General features: G+C 41.4%; 1 protein-coding gene and 1 pseudogene across 31 annotated transcripts in view; one reads left to right on the top strand and one right to left on the bottom strand.

Annotated features, from left to right (window-relative positions):
* The window catches only part of GTDC1 (glycosyltransferase like domain containing 1), a 404,807-nt gene that overhangs the window by 299,368 nt on the left and 90,249 nt on the right, over positions 1 to 15,190 (top strand). The gene's annotated exons all lie outside the window — the stretch shown is intronic.
* Positions 6,424 to 7,240, bottom strand: LOC131493878 (proteasome activator complex subunit 1-like; annotated as a pseudogene).

Consider the following 15,190-nt stretch of genomic DNA (forward strand, 5'->3'; position numbering starts at 1 on the left):
TGAGGAGCTAGTATATTCCACAACACACTTTGGGAAAAGGTGCTTTTTAGACCTTTGGCTCTCTACCTCAAAAATGAGGGGTTAAAATTAAGTAATTTCTTTGGCTCCTCTCCAATTTCAATTCTATGGCTGTATAAAAATTTTAGTTTTTGTAGTCACCAAAGTCAGAAGTTACATAAATGCCGGGGAGTAGGATGATTTTTCACACAAAGTCAGTAAAAACAAAGATTTTTATACATGTGTGTTTACCATCAAATAAACAATCTCTTCCTCTCCATCTTAGGCTCCTTCATACTCTTTTAAAAATTAATGTAAAATCCACACAGCGTTCCTTATTTTTAATTTTTAACCTAATACAAATTTAATTTCTATTGAAACTTAAAATCCATATATAGTATCATATACACACACACGCGCACACACACACACATACACTCACACATATGTATATACTTTTGTGTATTATCCTATATACAGTATCAGTTTAAATTTTTTTTTTCAACATTTTTTATTTATTTTTAGGACAGAGAGAGACAGAGCATGAACGGGGGAGGGGCAGAGAGAGAGGGAGACACAGAATCGGAAACAGGCTCCAGGCTCCGAGCCATCAGCCCAGAGCCTGACGCGGGGCTCGAACTCACGGACCGCGAGATCGTGACCTGGCTGAAGTCGGACGCTTAACCGACTGCGCCACCCAGGCGCCCCAGTTTAAAACTGTATGGTAAGGCCACAGGAAAAAATAGGAACTATTTTTTTTAAATCTTTATGAAACTCTGTATTTTTCAAGTCTCATTGCTGTTGTTGTTATTGCCCTCCCCCACATCATAAGTTCCTCGGAGAGCATGAACAGTATTCTCCGAATTATTTTTGAATGTTCCATTGCACACGATATTGGATACTCTGTAGTTGCTTCTTATTTTTGTAAAAGTACCCAATAATGGCTAAATTGCTTACAAGGAAGCTACACTTTCTCTCGTGTTCTTAAATGTTCTACAGGTACAGAGACAGTTATATTCTTGTTTTTAAACTATTGGAGAAGCAAAACATTTGTAGAATTAATACCTACTTACAGAATAACATGATCTCTGCCTGCCTGGGATGGGCTCTGTTGCTGTGTCTCTATGTCACCGTAACTAAGTCATGGCTATGTCATCCTAACTATGGGGCGTAACTCTTAGACTCTTAATTTACCCATGCGCAAAATCTTTTAAGGACATTTTTCAAACTGTTTGCTATCTAATTATCTCCTTCTCCACTCCCCAATTTTTATGTATATATCAAATGCTGTGAAATGTCTCAAAGTATAGTGGAAAAACTCTTCTCACAGGATAAGCATCCTTGTTTATAGAGTTAATATGATGTTCAACAACAATGAATGATTATGAATAGATATCTTTCACTGGGGAAGGAAGCCGATGAGGTTAAGGAAAAAACATTTCTTGAGCACTTGCCATGTGTCAGGCAGAGCCATTATCATTTAATTCACACAAGTGGAGACATTATCAACATTCTCGTGATAAACTGAGGCTCAAAGAGACTGACTTTTTTTACCAAAGTCACACAGTAAGTGGTAGAGTTGAGATTTAAGCTAAGTACTTCTAATTTCAAGTCCATACTCTTTCTGAAATGGAAACAGTGGCATATTTTTTTTTTCTAAAATCATCTAGCAATTGAAGTGTTGTGTTACAGAAAGATTTTTAATGAGAATTGAACCATTGAGTTGTTCTAAGGAGATTTCTATATCCATTTTATCAGATTGCCAAAATTCCGGAATCCTTTTCTCTTTCTGCCTGAATGCATTACATATGTCTAAAAAAGTTCGATAATAAAGTAGAAAATTATTTATCGTAGTCACTGATGAGTGTTATATTACATTTTGAGATGGTTATCTGAAACACGTGTCTGTGGAATATTGTATGTAAAATTTCAGATAGATTGTTCTTTGAAGTTTAAAACAGAACAGAGTGGTCCTAGGGCATTTGTTTGTTTGTTTTCTGCCCCTGTGCCCACAGCCCTGAGTATCTCCTTGTGGCTGGTTGACTCAGTGCTGTCACCACCAGATCCCTCAGCTTTGGGTGCATACCCGCCGCCCCCCATCCCTGCCCCCCCACCTCCCACCTCCCCACCCCCCGCCAAGGCCTGGAGATGAGCTGGCCTCAAGTGAAGGGTGAGGGGACACCCACACACAGAGTGTGTTTTTGCTGTTTATGTTACAGTCAGCACTGAAGGACGCACAGCTTCTCATGGATAGATGGTAAATATTTTCCATTTAATTTTTTGCAAAAATGTGTTGAGATGATATTCATATAACTTAAAATATAACCACTTTAAAATGAACAGTTCGTTAGCACTTAGGTCATTCACAAATGTGCAGTAGAACATTAGAATAGAATAGAACCACCACTTCTATCTAGTTCTAAAACATTTTCATCACCAAAGTAAAACCCCTCACCCATTAAGCACTTTCTCTCCTATTTCTCTCTCCCCAGCCCTGGCAGCCACCAATCTGTATTCTGTCCTTATGGATTTATCTATTCACATAGATGGAATCATACAACATGTGATTCTGTGTCTGGCTACTTTCCTTTAGCAGAATATTTTCAAAGTTCATCCATCTTCCATCATGTATCAGTACTTCATTCCTTTTTATGGCTGAGTAATATTCCATAGTATGTATATACTCCCACTGGTTTGTTCATTTATTGACTGATGGACATTTGGGCCATTTGTACTTCAAGGCTATTTACTGGACATACTACTTGTAATTGCCCCCGCCCCGGCCCCTGCCGCCTCCAAAAGCCTGTTGCAAAAGCACTTCAAATGGGCAGTTTACAGTTGTAGAGGGGGCATGATAGGCCTGCATCTGATGTTAACCTGCCATTAAGGTTCTTTTTGATGCTGAACTCACTAAAATGTATTGTTATGCTACTTTGATGAATGATATACAGTACATGTGGGTTATATGTACTGTATCAAAAACCAGATATCTTTTAGATGTAATATGTAACTATTTATGGTGTTGTTGTTTGTGTTCTGTGCTAAATCTAATAGAATTATACATGCCTATTTGGATAGCTTAGGTTAGAGACACAAAAATAAGTTCTCCCCAAAGCGTTAAGTGTACTCTTTTGTCAATTAATAAAGAAAAGCTATTGAAAACATTAAATTATCTGGCATGTCTACATATATAATAATTATGCAGCCCAAGCTTTTCCTTTTGCAACAATTTATATATTACATAAACCTAAGTTTCTCATCCAAGTATCATTTCAAGAGAAGCAAGTTTAAATAATGGAGGCAATGGGGAAACATAATATTACGATAATGTTCTTTGGTGCGGTTTGGAGGGTTTTAGGAAACATTTGGAACTATTTTTCTCATAAAGTCACTTAACTATTGAAGTGTTATGATAGCATTTCCCTCTGTGTTGTATACAATACAAAAGGAGTCCAGCTAAAGGAGACAGCAATTCTTAATATCCTGATGAGAGGGATTTCCACTAACCGGCAAATTACATGCCCTGGTATCCTGGTATTAATTTAATCCAAAGATACAGCAAAATAAGGAAGGACCAGGTGATTTAAGGAGTCTCCTTTGCTTTCAAATGCCCATTTCTTTGCAGCGTCACTTAGCAAAACTACATGAAACTTTCAGGCATAGATGGAAAAGGACCTAAATTTTCAGAGTGTAAATACTCTTAACTAAATTGATCTAATTTTTTCTTGAGCATTTCGAACGAGATTATAAACTGATACTTTTCTGAAAACTGTTGTGATGAAGAAAATATTTAAACTTTTCTTACACCATTATTATTGGCCTCTTTGAAACTTGACAGATATGTGCCTCAAAGGTTCTAAACATCTGTCAAGTGTTAACTTAGATTAAATTCCCCTGTGAATTGATAACCATTATGTTCTTCGCATTTGACATATAGATATTCACTGGTGATTGTTTCTTATTATAAAATAACTGTAGCCTTTATATAAGTTTAAATTGTAACAGCGATTAAAATGTAATGCTTTTTTAAGGTATATAATCTTTGAATAAGGAAATGAAAGCTATTTCATGTGTGCTCTTAAGTATAGAATATTTTTGTTATATTGGAGCTTAAAAACCATTTCTGTTGAGGGCTGCAGTGCTATCTATTATTACGGATGACTAGAGGCTATGGCTAAGCTATACATCAGAATGAATAAATTTCCTTGTCAGTGAACGTTGGGAAAGTACTTGAGAGACCAACCTCAAGAAAAGGGAATTTGTTTCAGGCTGTCGTTGAAGTGGTCATTTCCAACCCCCTCCCCTTCAAACAAAAATGAGACAGAACAAAACAGTGGCTCCAGCAGCAGGTAATTTAAAGGAAAGAGAGGAAACCGGAGAACGATGTGGACTTTAATTGAACTCCCCTTCCAAATGAAGCCGCGTTCTTTTGGTAGGGTGGAGTGAGGACCATCGGCAACTTCAATTAAACTAATGGGACATTTTTCCATTTCCAAGTAGAATTTTCCTACTTGGAAATGGACTGGAGGTGGGATTGAAGGCCGAGTATCATCCAGCATCCACCATCCACCACCTCTCATTGTCTTGCAACCTGAACAAAAAAAGTATGGCCTAAGACAGAGGCCACTAAACCACTCTGAACTGCAACTGAGGGCAAATGATTAACCGTTTCATTGCCAGGGGCCTCACCACAGAAGTGAGCGGGGCAGAATCCTCCCTGGAGCTTAGAGGCCATACGCTAGGTACACAGCGGGTAAGGGCTGAGCAGTGGTGTGTGTGCACCCGCCCTTGCTGGGGCGACATAGTCTAAATCCTAGAAGCCGGAGTTGCATTGCTATGTCGAAGCCTTTTATCCTAACTCAGGGAGAGATTTAAACAACAATCCTAGAATCTTTCATTGGCGGGTATCTTAGTGCTCTGTGTATCCAAGGGGACAGTCTGATTGTTCATACGTCTTACCTTAGAAAGACCCAAAGTGAGATTTCCTCACTCTACCCATCCACCCTAATGCTACCCTCTTGAACACAGACCAAGCAGCAGAAAACAAGTGGAGTCCTTGACCGTGTAAGAACCCTGGTACCTGAACAGGTGCTGTCCTCAGTTCTGCTCTGTGCACGCATGCGGTTGCACGCATACCACACTTCCCACACCATCTTTTCCGTGGCATAAAACCTATCTGTTCTCAGGTTTTTGAAATGCATCTCTGACCTAAGCACATACCAAATTCTGTTTACTCCCCGTAGTTTTCCTCTGTTGCTAAGAGCTTTGTGATCCGAAGTAGTCACTTTCTTTCAAGTTCCTGATCATTTCCACATCCCCTACTCACCTCTCCATCTCAAATTGTCTGAGTTAAGTCCAGAAAAGTAGTTTCCCTACTTGTTTCATCTGCCTTTTTAGAGCTTAAACTCTTAGCAGAGTAAGTCAAGAATTTACCCAATATTGTGTTTTTGCCAAGCAAGCAAGCCTTCCAGATGGTGTCCTCATGGTTGAAGTCCCCCCACCACTACTTTATGTTACTTCTGTTCCTGCTTTGTAGTCTCTTACCAAACCATGTCCTCTACCTGGCCTGGCAGCCTGCAATGCACTTCCCAAAAGAAATATGTGTATATATCACCACTGTTTTTTCTCTTTTCTTTAAAGTGTTTTCACCCTTGGTTTTATAATCTACAAGACATATATTATGAACTTCGTAATATACATAGCTCTCTACTTTGAGCTAATCTTTGTCTTTTGGATGAAGTTTTCTTTTTGGCCAGGTGTTGTTCTAAATAATAGCACTAATATTAAAAAGCTAGTATTAGATGATTACTATGTGCCACATTCGGTATAGGTTATTAACATCTATAACTTCATTTGATACAAACTAACAGTAATTCTTTAACATCTTTTTTTAATGTTTTATTTATTTTTGAGAGAGAGAGAGAGAATGGGGGAGGGGCAGAGAAAGAGGGAGACAGAATCTGAAGCAGGCTCCAGGCTCTGAGCTGTCAGCACAGAGCCTGACACGGGGCTCAAACCCACCAACCGTGAGATCATGACCTAAGCTGAAGTCAGACACTTAACTGACTGAGCCATCCAGGTGCCCCTATTGACAGTAATTCTTAGAATATAGATACAATTCTCTGATTTTACCTATGAGGAGACTCAGGCTTGAGGAAGTTAAGTAACTTGCCCCAGGGCTACACTGTAATAAATGATAAGCCCAGGGTTTGAACCCAGAGTCCTAATACTTCAATACTTGTATCCCTTTATTTATTTTATTTCATTTTTTTTAAGAGCAGTGGTATGACCATTTATTATGCCTGGGAGGCAAGGGGAGGGAGTAACCTCAAAAGGCTGAAGATAGGGAGGGGAAAGTCTGGAGTCCTGTGTAAATGAGAGGAAGGTCTCTGCTGGCCTATTACAGAATAAGAGGAGAGTCTCAATAGATCATTCCTTTTGTTTCTTACCTGGGCTTCTTGACCTTCTCAGAATTCTTCAGGATGATATCATATAACACAGCATAAGCATCACGGATCTCCGTGACCATCAACCGGATGTCCCGGTACTCTGCCTCATCCAGCTTGCACACCAGCTGCCTATAGTCACCGACATGGGGCTGCTTGGCTGCTTTGGTCACAACATCGCGCCACTCAGAGAAACACTTGGAGATTTGAGTGCGGAAGCCTTCCAGCTTATGTGAAGGGTGGCCATCAGTTCAAATACTTTCTCCTGGACAGCCACTCCAGAACTGTTCCCATCCTAGAGCTGAGGTATATGCAGGTGGTGACCAGATTGACCGGCTCAATGGCATCCTTGATCTCAGACTTGAGACCCTGACAGAGGACCACGATCTTCTCATTGCAGTTCACTGGGCCACAAGGAGGACCTTTGTCTTCATCTTCCCCTTTCTTCTTTTCATCTTTGTCCTCCTTCTGCTGCTGTTTCTTCCACTCCTCCTTCTCTTTCTCCTTGGTTGTATCAGGTACTTGGATGTCCAACCAGGCCTTCAGATTGCTCAGGTTGGCTTCCTTGAGAGTTGGCTCCTTTAAAAATGCATCCAACTCAGAAGTCTTCTTGGGGAGGCGGCTCCCAGCAGGTTCTTTGTCTTGATACACAGGTTTTCATGGAACACGTCTACCTTGGCTCGGGCTTCAGCCTAGATCCTGAGCATCGCTATGGCTGGGGCGGGGGGCCTAGCATCCCACAAGAGGCGGAGTGAGCACGGGGACAGGAAAGTGAAAGCAGCACTCACCACCTGCATGACCTTCCTCAGGTAGCAGTGAGTCAATGCTTACATTCTTATTACCCGCTTCCCCTCCCCTGTTGCCTTGCAGTATCTTAGAAGTAAAAATTCCAAGTTAAATCAACCTCTTAACGATCAACTCTGTGCATTGTTTAAGGACCCCTTAGGCTCTAAGGGGTTGGTTTCCCTTTATTTTCTATTTATTTTCCCTGAAATTTTCCAGGCATTTTTACCAATTGCTCCTGTGTTATGTCCCCCATAGTTTCAGGTTTTACAATTGTGTCTGAGGGATTTTTCTCCCTCTCCCCCTTCTAAAATTTAGCTTTGAGGCTTTTTGATGATACTGGCAAATAGGGATATTCTTTCCTAGCTTCATTGAAGAACACTTTTTTCTAATGTATTCTTCCCTGTGTTGTTTATAAAACCAACTCTTAGCACTGTGCACGTAGCCAGCTGTTTGCTCCTTATACCCTGTTGTTGCTTCTACAGTTATAACCTTCCCTTTAAAAAAGAGACAAATACCACCCATCCACACCCACCCCCTCCCTCCCGACTATACCCTTCTCCCCAAGTCCTTGAATTATCTTCCTAGATAGCAATTAGAGCAGTTCTCCGTTGTGGTGGCACATTAAATCACCTGATATAAACAAATCCCAGTGCCCAGGGGTTATCCCAAATCAATTGAATCAGAATTGCCAGAGATGGGTCCTAGACGTCACTAGTATTTTAAAACTCCCCCAGTATTTTAAAACTTGTGATGTGCACCCTGGTTAGGCCCCACAGCATTATGAACTTTGTCTGGCAGTAGCATTCATTCCCACTGGAATGAACAGAAGTGGGTACATTTTATGAATCTTGGCAGGCTTCATCTCCTACTAAGATTCATGCTGTAGGAAGACACCGTGCCTCTTAGCTTGGCTACAGCTTTGTTCCCAGACACGAACAAGTTCCATGAGGATTCTCTTCTGCCTGCAATTAGTAACAGCATCGTGCCTACCTCCTCAGGTCTGAGAATACTCCTAGAGCTTTGTGGTGTATCCGCAATCACGCTCCATGGAGAGCCCAGTACCTTTGGTGTACTTCCAGCTGCACACTTTTCTTCCTGTCTCTCTTGGCGCTTATTGTTTTGCTGACTCTTCTCTTGTCATTTGTTTTCCTCTACTTCCCTAACATCTTTTTCTTCCAGTTTCTCTTCTGAGAAGATCTTTTTATGCTTCTGTTATAATCTAGGTCAGAGAGACATCCTTAAGTCTATTCATCTTGTCTGGCAGGAAACAAACTAGCATTTAGAGTAGACTCAACTGAGGCAGGAACACAAACAAAAATATTATCCGTAAGATGTGACTCCTACTTTCTAGAGTTTACTTTTAGTTCAGAAGGAAAAATGAAGCGAAGCGCCTGAGTAGCTCAGTCGGTTGGGCATCCAACTTGGGCTCAGGTCAGGATCTCAGGGTCTGTGAGTTCGAGCCCCGCGTTGGATTCTGTGCTGACAGCTCAGAGCTTGGAGCCTGCTTCAGATTCTGTGTCTCCCCCTCTCTCTCCCTGCCCCTCCTCTGCTCATGCTGTCTCTCTCTCTCTCTCTCCCTCTCCCTCTCTCTCTCTCTCTCAAAAATAAATAAACATTAAATTTTTTGTAAAAAGAATGAAAAATGAAGTCACATGAAAGCATCAACATTCTGGAGTCTCAGAGAGAGCATCTTGAGGAAGGTAAGACTTGAACAGAACCTTTCAAGATAACAGTAGAGAGGACACCTCAGCTTGATCTAACAACATTAGTGAAAGTGTGGTGGTGGAATTCAGTATAGATTATACGAAGGAGAATTTGTCCCAAGGGGAGTGTGAGATCTGAGGTAGAACATGAGATGGGGTGGGGTTGAATTAAGAGAGAAAGATAATTAGCAGGATAGTAAGAAGACTGATTCCACCCCACCTCCCATATTCACAAGAATTGCTAGACTCTGAAATGTAGAGGTCAAGCACCACATTTTCTATGTGCTTAGTCTAGGGCCTAACAAAGAGCAGTCATATAAGATATATTTAGGAATGAAGAAATTCTCAACCTCATGAGGGTGTTATAATCCCTTTAGAAGTCAGGTGAACTGAACGGGCTCTAGTCTTTAGAAAAATGCAAGTAAGAACCATACACACACACACACACACACACACACACACAGAGTTTCCCATATAATTACAAGGGGTTCAAGGACTCCCTGCAGCCCTGCAGCCCATTTAGGATCTCCAGGTTAATAATTGGTGATTTGGAGATGTGTGGCACTGATTTATGCCTTGAATATTATTCAGACTCTCTCCTGTGATTTAAACTTATAAGGAACTGTTCCATCAAGTTTTGGTAGTTGTAGAAAAGTTCTTTAAGAAAAGGCATTATGGGTAGATTTTATTGTTGTGAAAGATGCTAGCTATTTCTGTGAACGCAGTACAAAGTCTACTCTAGGCGGCTTGTTCAACCAATTCATTCCCATAATTCTAACTGGTTTTGAAAAATGAATGAATGCATTACTATTTTTACAGAGAGCATTCTTCAGTAAAATCATAATGTTATCCCATGATAACACTGAGTTGCTTTTGTGGTTTACCTGTGTGGCCTGATCAGTTAAAGAAAAATGAAAAAAGTCACAACAAATTGTGTCAAAAGAGACAATGTTTCCCACCATTTTCTTTTACTTTCTGCGAGGTATGGCAAGAATACCCTTCAGTTAAATGTGAGCAGTACCACAATAGGCACTTAATACCTGCATGTCTGTTTGAAACTATTCAGTACTTGAGTGCAGGGTACAACTAGATAGTGTTTTGACTAAGAGGAAGTTGAAGAGGGGAAAACATTCTTTTTTTAAAAAATTTTTTTTAATGTTCATTTTTGAGAGATGGAGAGAGACCGAGCATGAGCAGGGGAGGGGCAGAAAGAGAGGGAGACACAGAATCCGAAGCAGGCTCCAGGCTGTGTCTGCACAGATCTCGATGCGGGGCTCAAACCCACAGACCGCGAGATCATGACCTGAGCCGAAGTCGGATGCTTAACCGACTGAGCCACCCAGGCGCCCCAAGGGGAAAACATTCTTGAGTGAAGATTTTGATATTACTGTCCAGGCATGGGATTCTTTCCTGTTCGTTACCCCACTCTCTCTGAGCTTTGCTACCATGTTTTGTATTGGCCTGCTCTCAAATCTCTGCACCGAAGACCTTGCTTGAAACATATTTCTCAAACTCTTTTTTTTCCCTATATCTTCATGGTTCTCTCTGAGTGCCTTGTGCAAGGGCACTAATCAGAAATAGTAGAAAGAAGATGTGACAAAGGATGGCAGGTTGCCGTTCTCGTCACAGTTTTCCATCCTCACTGCTCCAGTGGCTGGGAAGGTTTTAAACCAGTCATACCACTGATAGCCACCAGTGCAAGGTGGTGATTCAATAGTAGCTATTTAGAGCAGAAATAGAAGTAAATATAATATCTGAATTTATCAACTACTTCTGGAACATTGTTAGGAGACCCTCCCTAATGATAGTACTCAAAACATCAGCAACCAGTTTATCTAGTCTAAGCAGCTGTGTTTTCTTTCTAAAGCAAATGGCCTTGGTGTGAAATGCATTTATTGATGTATTACCTCTCTTATACATCAATCATACATATACCATTTCAGCTAATCCTTCAAATAACTCTAAGAAGTTCCCATTTAATAAGTGAAAAAACCAGTGGCTCAACTAGGTTATTTTGTTGGCCCAGGGCTACTTACCTGTTAGGTGATAACCCTGAAATTTGAGTCCAAGGCAGTTGGCTTCTAAAGGTGCCTTACAACATTTCCCCTTCTAATGAAGAATGTTTTCTCACACACCCTACCTTCCCTCCCAGCTCTGTTTCTAGGACATATGTGACACTTCAGTGAGGGCAAAATTTAATTGGCATTGTTATCAACTTCTCTGGAGTTGTGAACAAAGTACAAATAAAACAAGATGGGAAGTCCACAGTTTTGCACATAAGCGCCTTTGCCATTAACGCCAGCAGCTCCTTTAATCCTCTCAGGCGGAAATGATCAAGTGTATCTCTTACAAGGAGTACACCCATACTGTTTTCCAATAGAAGAGTAACATATATCTGTTGAGGATGACCTAAATTGATCTATTCTTTAGTAAACCGCAGAAGTTGGGTTGTTCTGCTAATCTGTGGATGAATGGTCTTGTAAACATGATCCCAGGAGACTGGGAGTGACCTTGTGTTCTCTGTGGATGTGGCTTTGGATCAAGGAGTGTGAGGCCAATGGGAAGCAGCCTCATTTGACCTTTGAGAGCTTCATTGTTAATGTGACTTTAAAATATCCAGTGGCAAAACTGTCCCCCCCGCCCACACACACACACACATATAACATGTAGACTGGGAGTTTGATATTTATTTAGTCTTGTGAAAATAAAAGTTGAACTTAAAGTAAGTACATGTTGGGGTGCCTGGGTAGCCAGTCGGTTAAGCATCCTACTTAGGCTCAGGTCATGATCTCATAGTACGTGGGTTCGAGCCCTGTGTCCTGCTCTGTACTGACAGCTCAGAGCCTGGAGCCTGCTCCCTCTCTCTCTGCTCCTCCCCTACTCATGCTCTGTCTCTCTCTCAAAAATAAATAAGCATTAAATTTTTTTTTAAATTACATGTTTATTATAACTCGGTTCACTTCTCTTTTTTGATTTTTTTTTTAACATTTTTATTTATTTTTGAGAGGCAGAGAGAGACAGAACACGAGCAGGGGTGGGGCAGAGAGAGAGGGAGACACAGAATCTGAATCAGGCTCCCAACTGTACTGCATTCAGAATCTGAATCTGAGCTGTCAGCACAGAGCCTGACGCAAGGCCGGAACCCACAAACTGTAAGATCATTACCTCAGCTGAAGTTGGCCGCTCAAATGACCGAGACACCCAGGTGCCCCTCTAGGTTCACTTTTCTAGCAATCACCTTCATTTCTGTAAAACTGAAACTTTATTAAGCAACTACTTGTGCCAAGCACTAATGCTGAACAGTTCCCCATCAATTATTGTATTTTACCCTCTCAGTGGTCCTCTGGCCTTTTAAAGAAGGATCATGCCAAAAATCAGGGAAGAGCAGTGTGGTTTTGGTTATAATGACAGTGATTTCTCCTTATCAAGATAGGTTCTAAAATAGTACACTTGTACGACTTTTGTTCTCTTTTCTTCCAAGAAAGGATAAATGCTATTTATGAGAAGCTCAGTTTAATAATATCAGATGAGCAGAATTCTATTTTTTAAAAAGTTAGATTTGAACCAGAGAAGTTTGAAGACTGAAGGCCCTTCCTCTAAGTTCAACACAAGAGCAAGTCCAAAGGGTGTTCCATGCATCTTAAAATTTAAATTCAAATTTGGCCAGTGAGAACTCAAAGCTAGTATCACTGTTGATCCTATAAAGAGAGATGTTTCTAATTAACTGACTTTAAAGCCCTATCTTAATCACTTGGAGCATTCTTGTGCACATCTGCGTTGCAGGACTAACTGGATTACCTCCATGGTGTGTGTGTGTGTCGGGGTGTGTGTGTGTGTGTGTGTGTGTGTGTGTGTGTTTAAAGCAATGCTATAACTCTATCCAAATGCGATTCAGCCCTGCTTTAAAGTGTAGAAGCAAATGTGTATTTGGTAACATAGTTTAAAATTGGACCCCCCCCCTTCTACAGTCTATGTTCTTTTCTTGTGAATTGGGCTTGTTTGTGGAGGACGCCCATCTCCAATACAGTGACACATACATCCCAGAGCCTCTTCCCCCTCACTTCCATCTAGCCTCAATGAGCACCAGAGCCAGGGCTCTCATATGGTTTTGCTTCCTCTGACAATGACATCAGTATCTTTCCATGTGCCTTATTTTTATAAAATTGTGCCCAGAATGAGTGGCGATGCCAATAAAGGAAACTGAGTCCTAGGAGTAATTTTTCATTAGAGTAAATGAAATGATATGATAAACAAGTAAAACCCGATGTGACAACATGGCACAAAGCTGTGATACAAAATGTTTGTTTCTATTCCTGTGAATGTTTTCTAAAGCTTTTATTATGCCTTTCGCATGTCTTGCGTGTATGTATACTGATCGGTGGAAACATGATTCGTGTTCAGATATTTATTTCTATCAATGAATGACCAGATGGTTCTTGCCTTCTTGGAAGAGAACCACTTTCCCTGTTCAGTAACTGAGGGACATTCTGTGTAACAAACTATATAGGATGACCGACTGGCCCAAGTGAGAAACCCGCAGCTGCCTTTCTCTACTCTCTAAAGTTGGCAGAGGCTCACACACGCCTTTATTCTTATTTTCTTTCTTGATTGAAATAGTTCGCATATTTTCCGTACCAAAGTAACACATGCTCATTGTCGAAAACTGTGGCAATACAGACAAAAATAAAGAAGAAGAATGCTTATAAATTGATTTTTACTACCCATAACTAGCCACTTGGAGATTTAATGATGGTGATGAGGATACAAAACTGATGTTTATTTGAGTGCATACTCTGCTGAACACGGTGCTAAATGCTGTACGCAAATTAGTTTATATAATTCTCCCCCAACCCACTGATGTAGGTAATGGTATTAACCTCCTTTCATAGCTGAGGACACTGGAGCTCAGAGATGTGAAATGAATTAGCTGAATCACACAGCTAGTGGCAGACTTTATTGAACCTGGGATTGCCTGCTAGCCCCATTGATCGCTAAGAGTTAGCTGATTAACTCTTCTGTTGGATAGGTTTCCGATAGTTTTTTTCACTTTTGCACGTTCCCCTTCAGTTGTATTTATGAAGCTTTTGATACGTTAAAACACTTTATTTTTACACAGACAAACCTATTCTTTATTTTTGTGGTTTCTACCTTTAGTGTCACGTCTAAAAAAGACCTCTCCTATTCCTAGATTATAACATGGGGCGGGGGGGGGGGGGGGGTAGAAACGCTAACAGTACCAGAAGAAAATAATCACAAGCCAGAAAGCCAAGGTGCGGAAGTTGACACCAACAGGAAGAGAAAGGAGATCTGAGATGTGTCTGAAGGCAGTGGCAAAGGGGAAAATGAAACTGTTCCCTTATTATACCCATCGAGGGCAACCTGTTCAATAAACCAGGTGCATGCACTTCCATTCTTGCCTCCTGTCCTCTCCTTCAAGGTCCTACAGCAGGCTCTGGACTAAGAGGAAGGACTGGAGGAAAAGAGAGGAGGGCTTGTTACATAGCTGGAACTCTTGGAGGGTCTCTCATGTGCATCCAATGCCTTCTGTCAGAGGAGGCAAATTCCAACTCTTTTGTGTGGTGCAGAGGTATGTTCTTTTGAGACGCTCCTGGGAAGACCTCACACACAGAGGTAGGTACTCCTTAGCATGAACGAAACCCTCCCTGCATGACCTCTAATCAGATCCTTCTCTCAGATCCTGCCCCAAGGGTATCCTCCTTGCCCCGAAGTCAACCTTCTTGAGCATAGTCCTTTCAGTATGGATCTCGTACGACTCCCCTCCACCAGGGCCACGGGGAGGGCATGGGAGCAAATCAGGCGTGCTTTCCCTTTCAAATGGCAGAAAGGGGAGCTGCTTCCATTGCTTCCTTTCTCCTTACCCTGCCATGTGGACAATCTCACTTAGCCTCTTACCTTCCAAATCTTGAAGTCAAGGGTATCGTCAGGATAGCCCTATGCCCTAGATTTTAGGGGGGCATGCAGTAGGTTCTCCCAAGAACACTTCTAAGCTCTGTTCTAGGAGCAGGAGGAGAGGGCAGGTTTTTGAGTTTCAGCAGCTTGGCAGTCATCCAGTTTGGGGAAAGAGATGCCAACCTCCCCTTCTGGCAAACATCCCAAATCTCTGTAATAAGAGGTTCCCATGGAACCCATCTACTCCTGTGAATTTCCTCCTCGTATTTAGGCTGAGAGGGTGATGAGTAACAGTCACGGGGCCAATGTTTCTACTTTTAGTAAGTCCTGCAGAGGGGTGTCTCACAC

The sequence above is a fragment of the Neofelis nebulosa genome, chromosome 2, assembly GCF_028018385.1.
Source record: "Neofelis nebulosa isolate mNeoNeb1 chromosome 2, mNeoNeb1.pri, whole genome shotgun sequence".
Taxonomy (NCBI): Eukaryota; Metazoa; Chordata; class Mammalia; order Carnivora; family Felidae; genus Neofelis; species Neofelis nebulosa.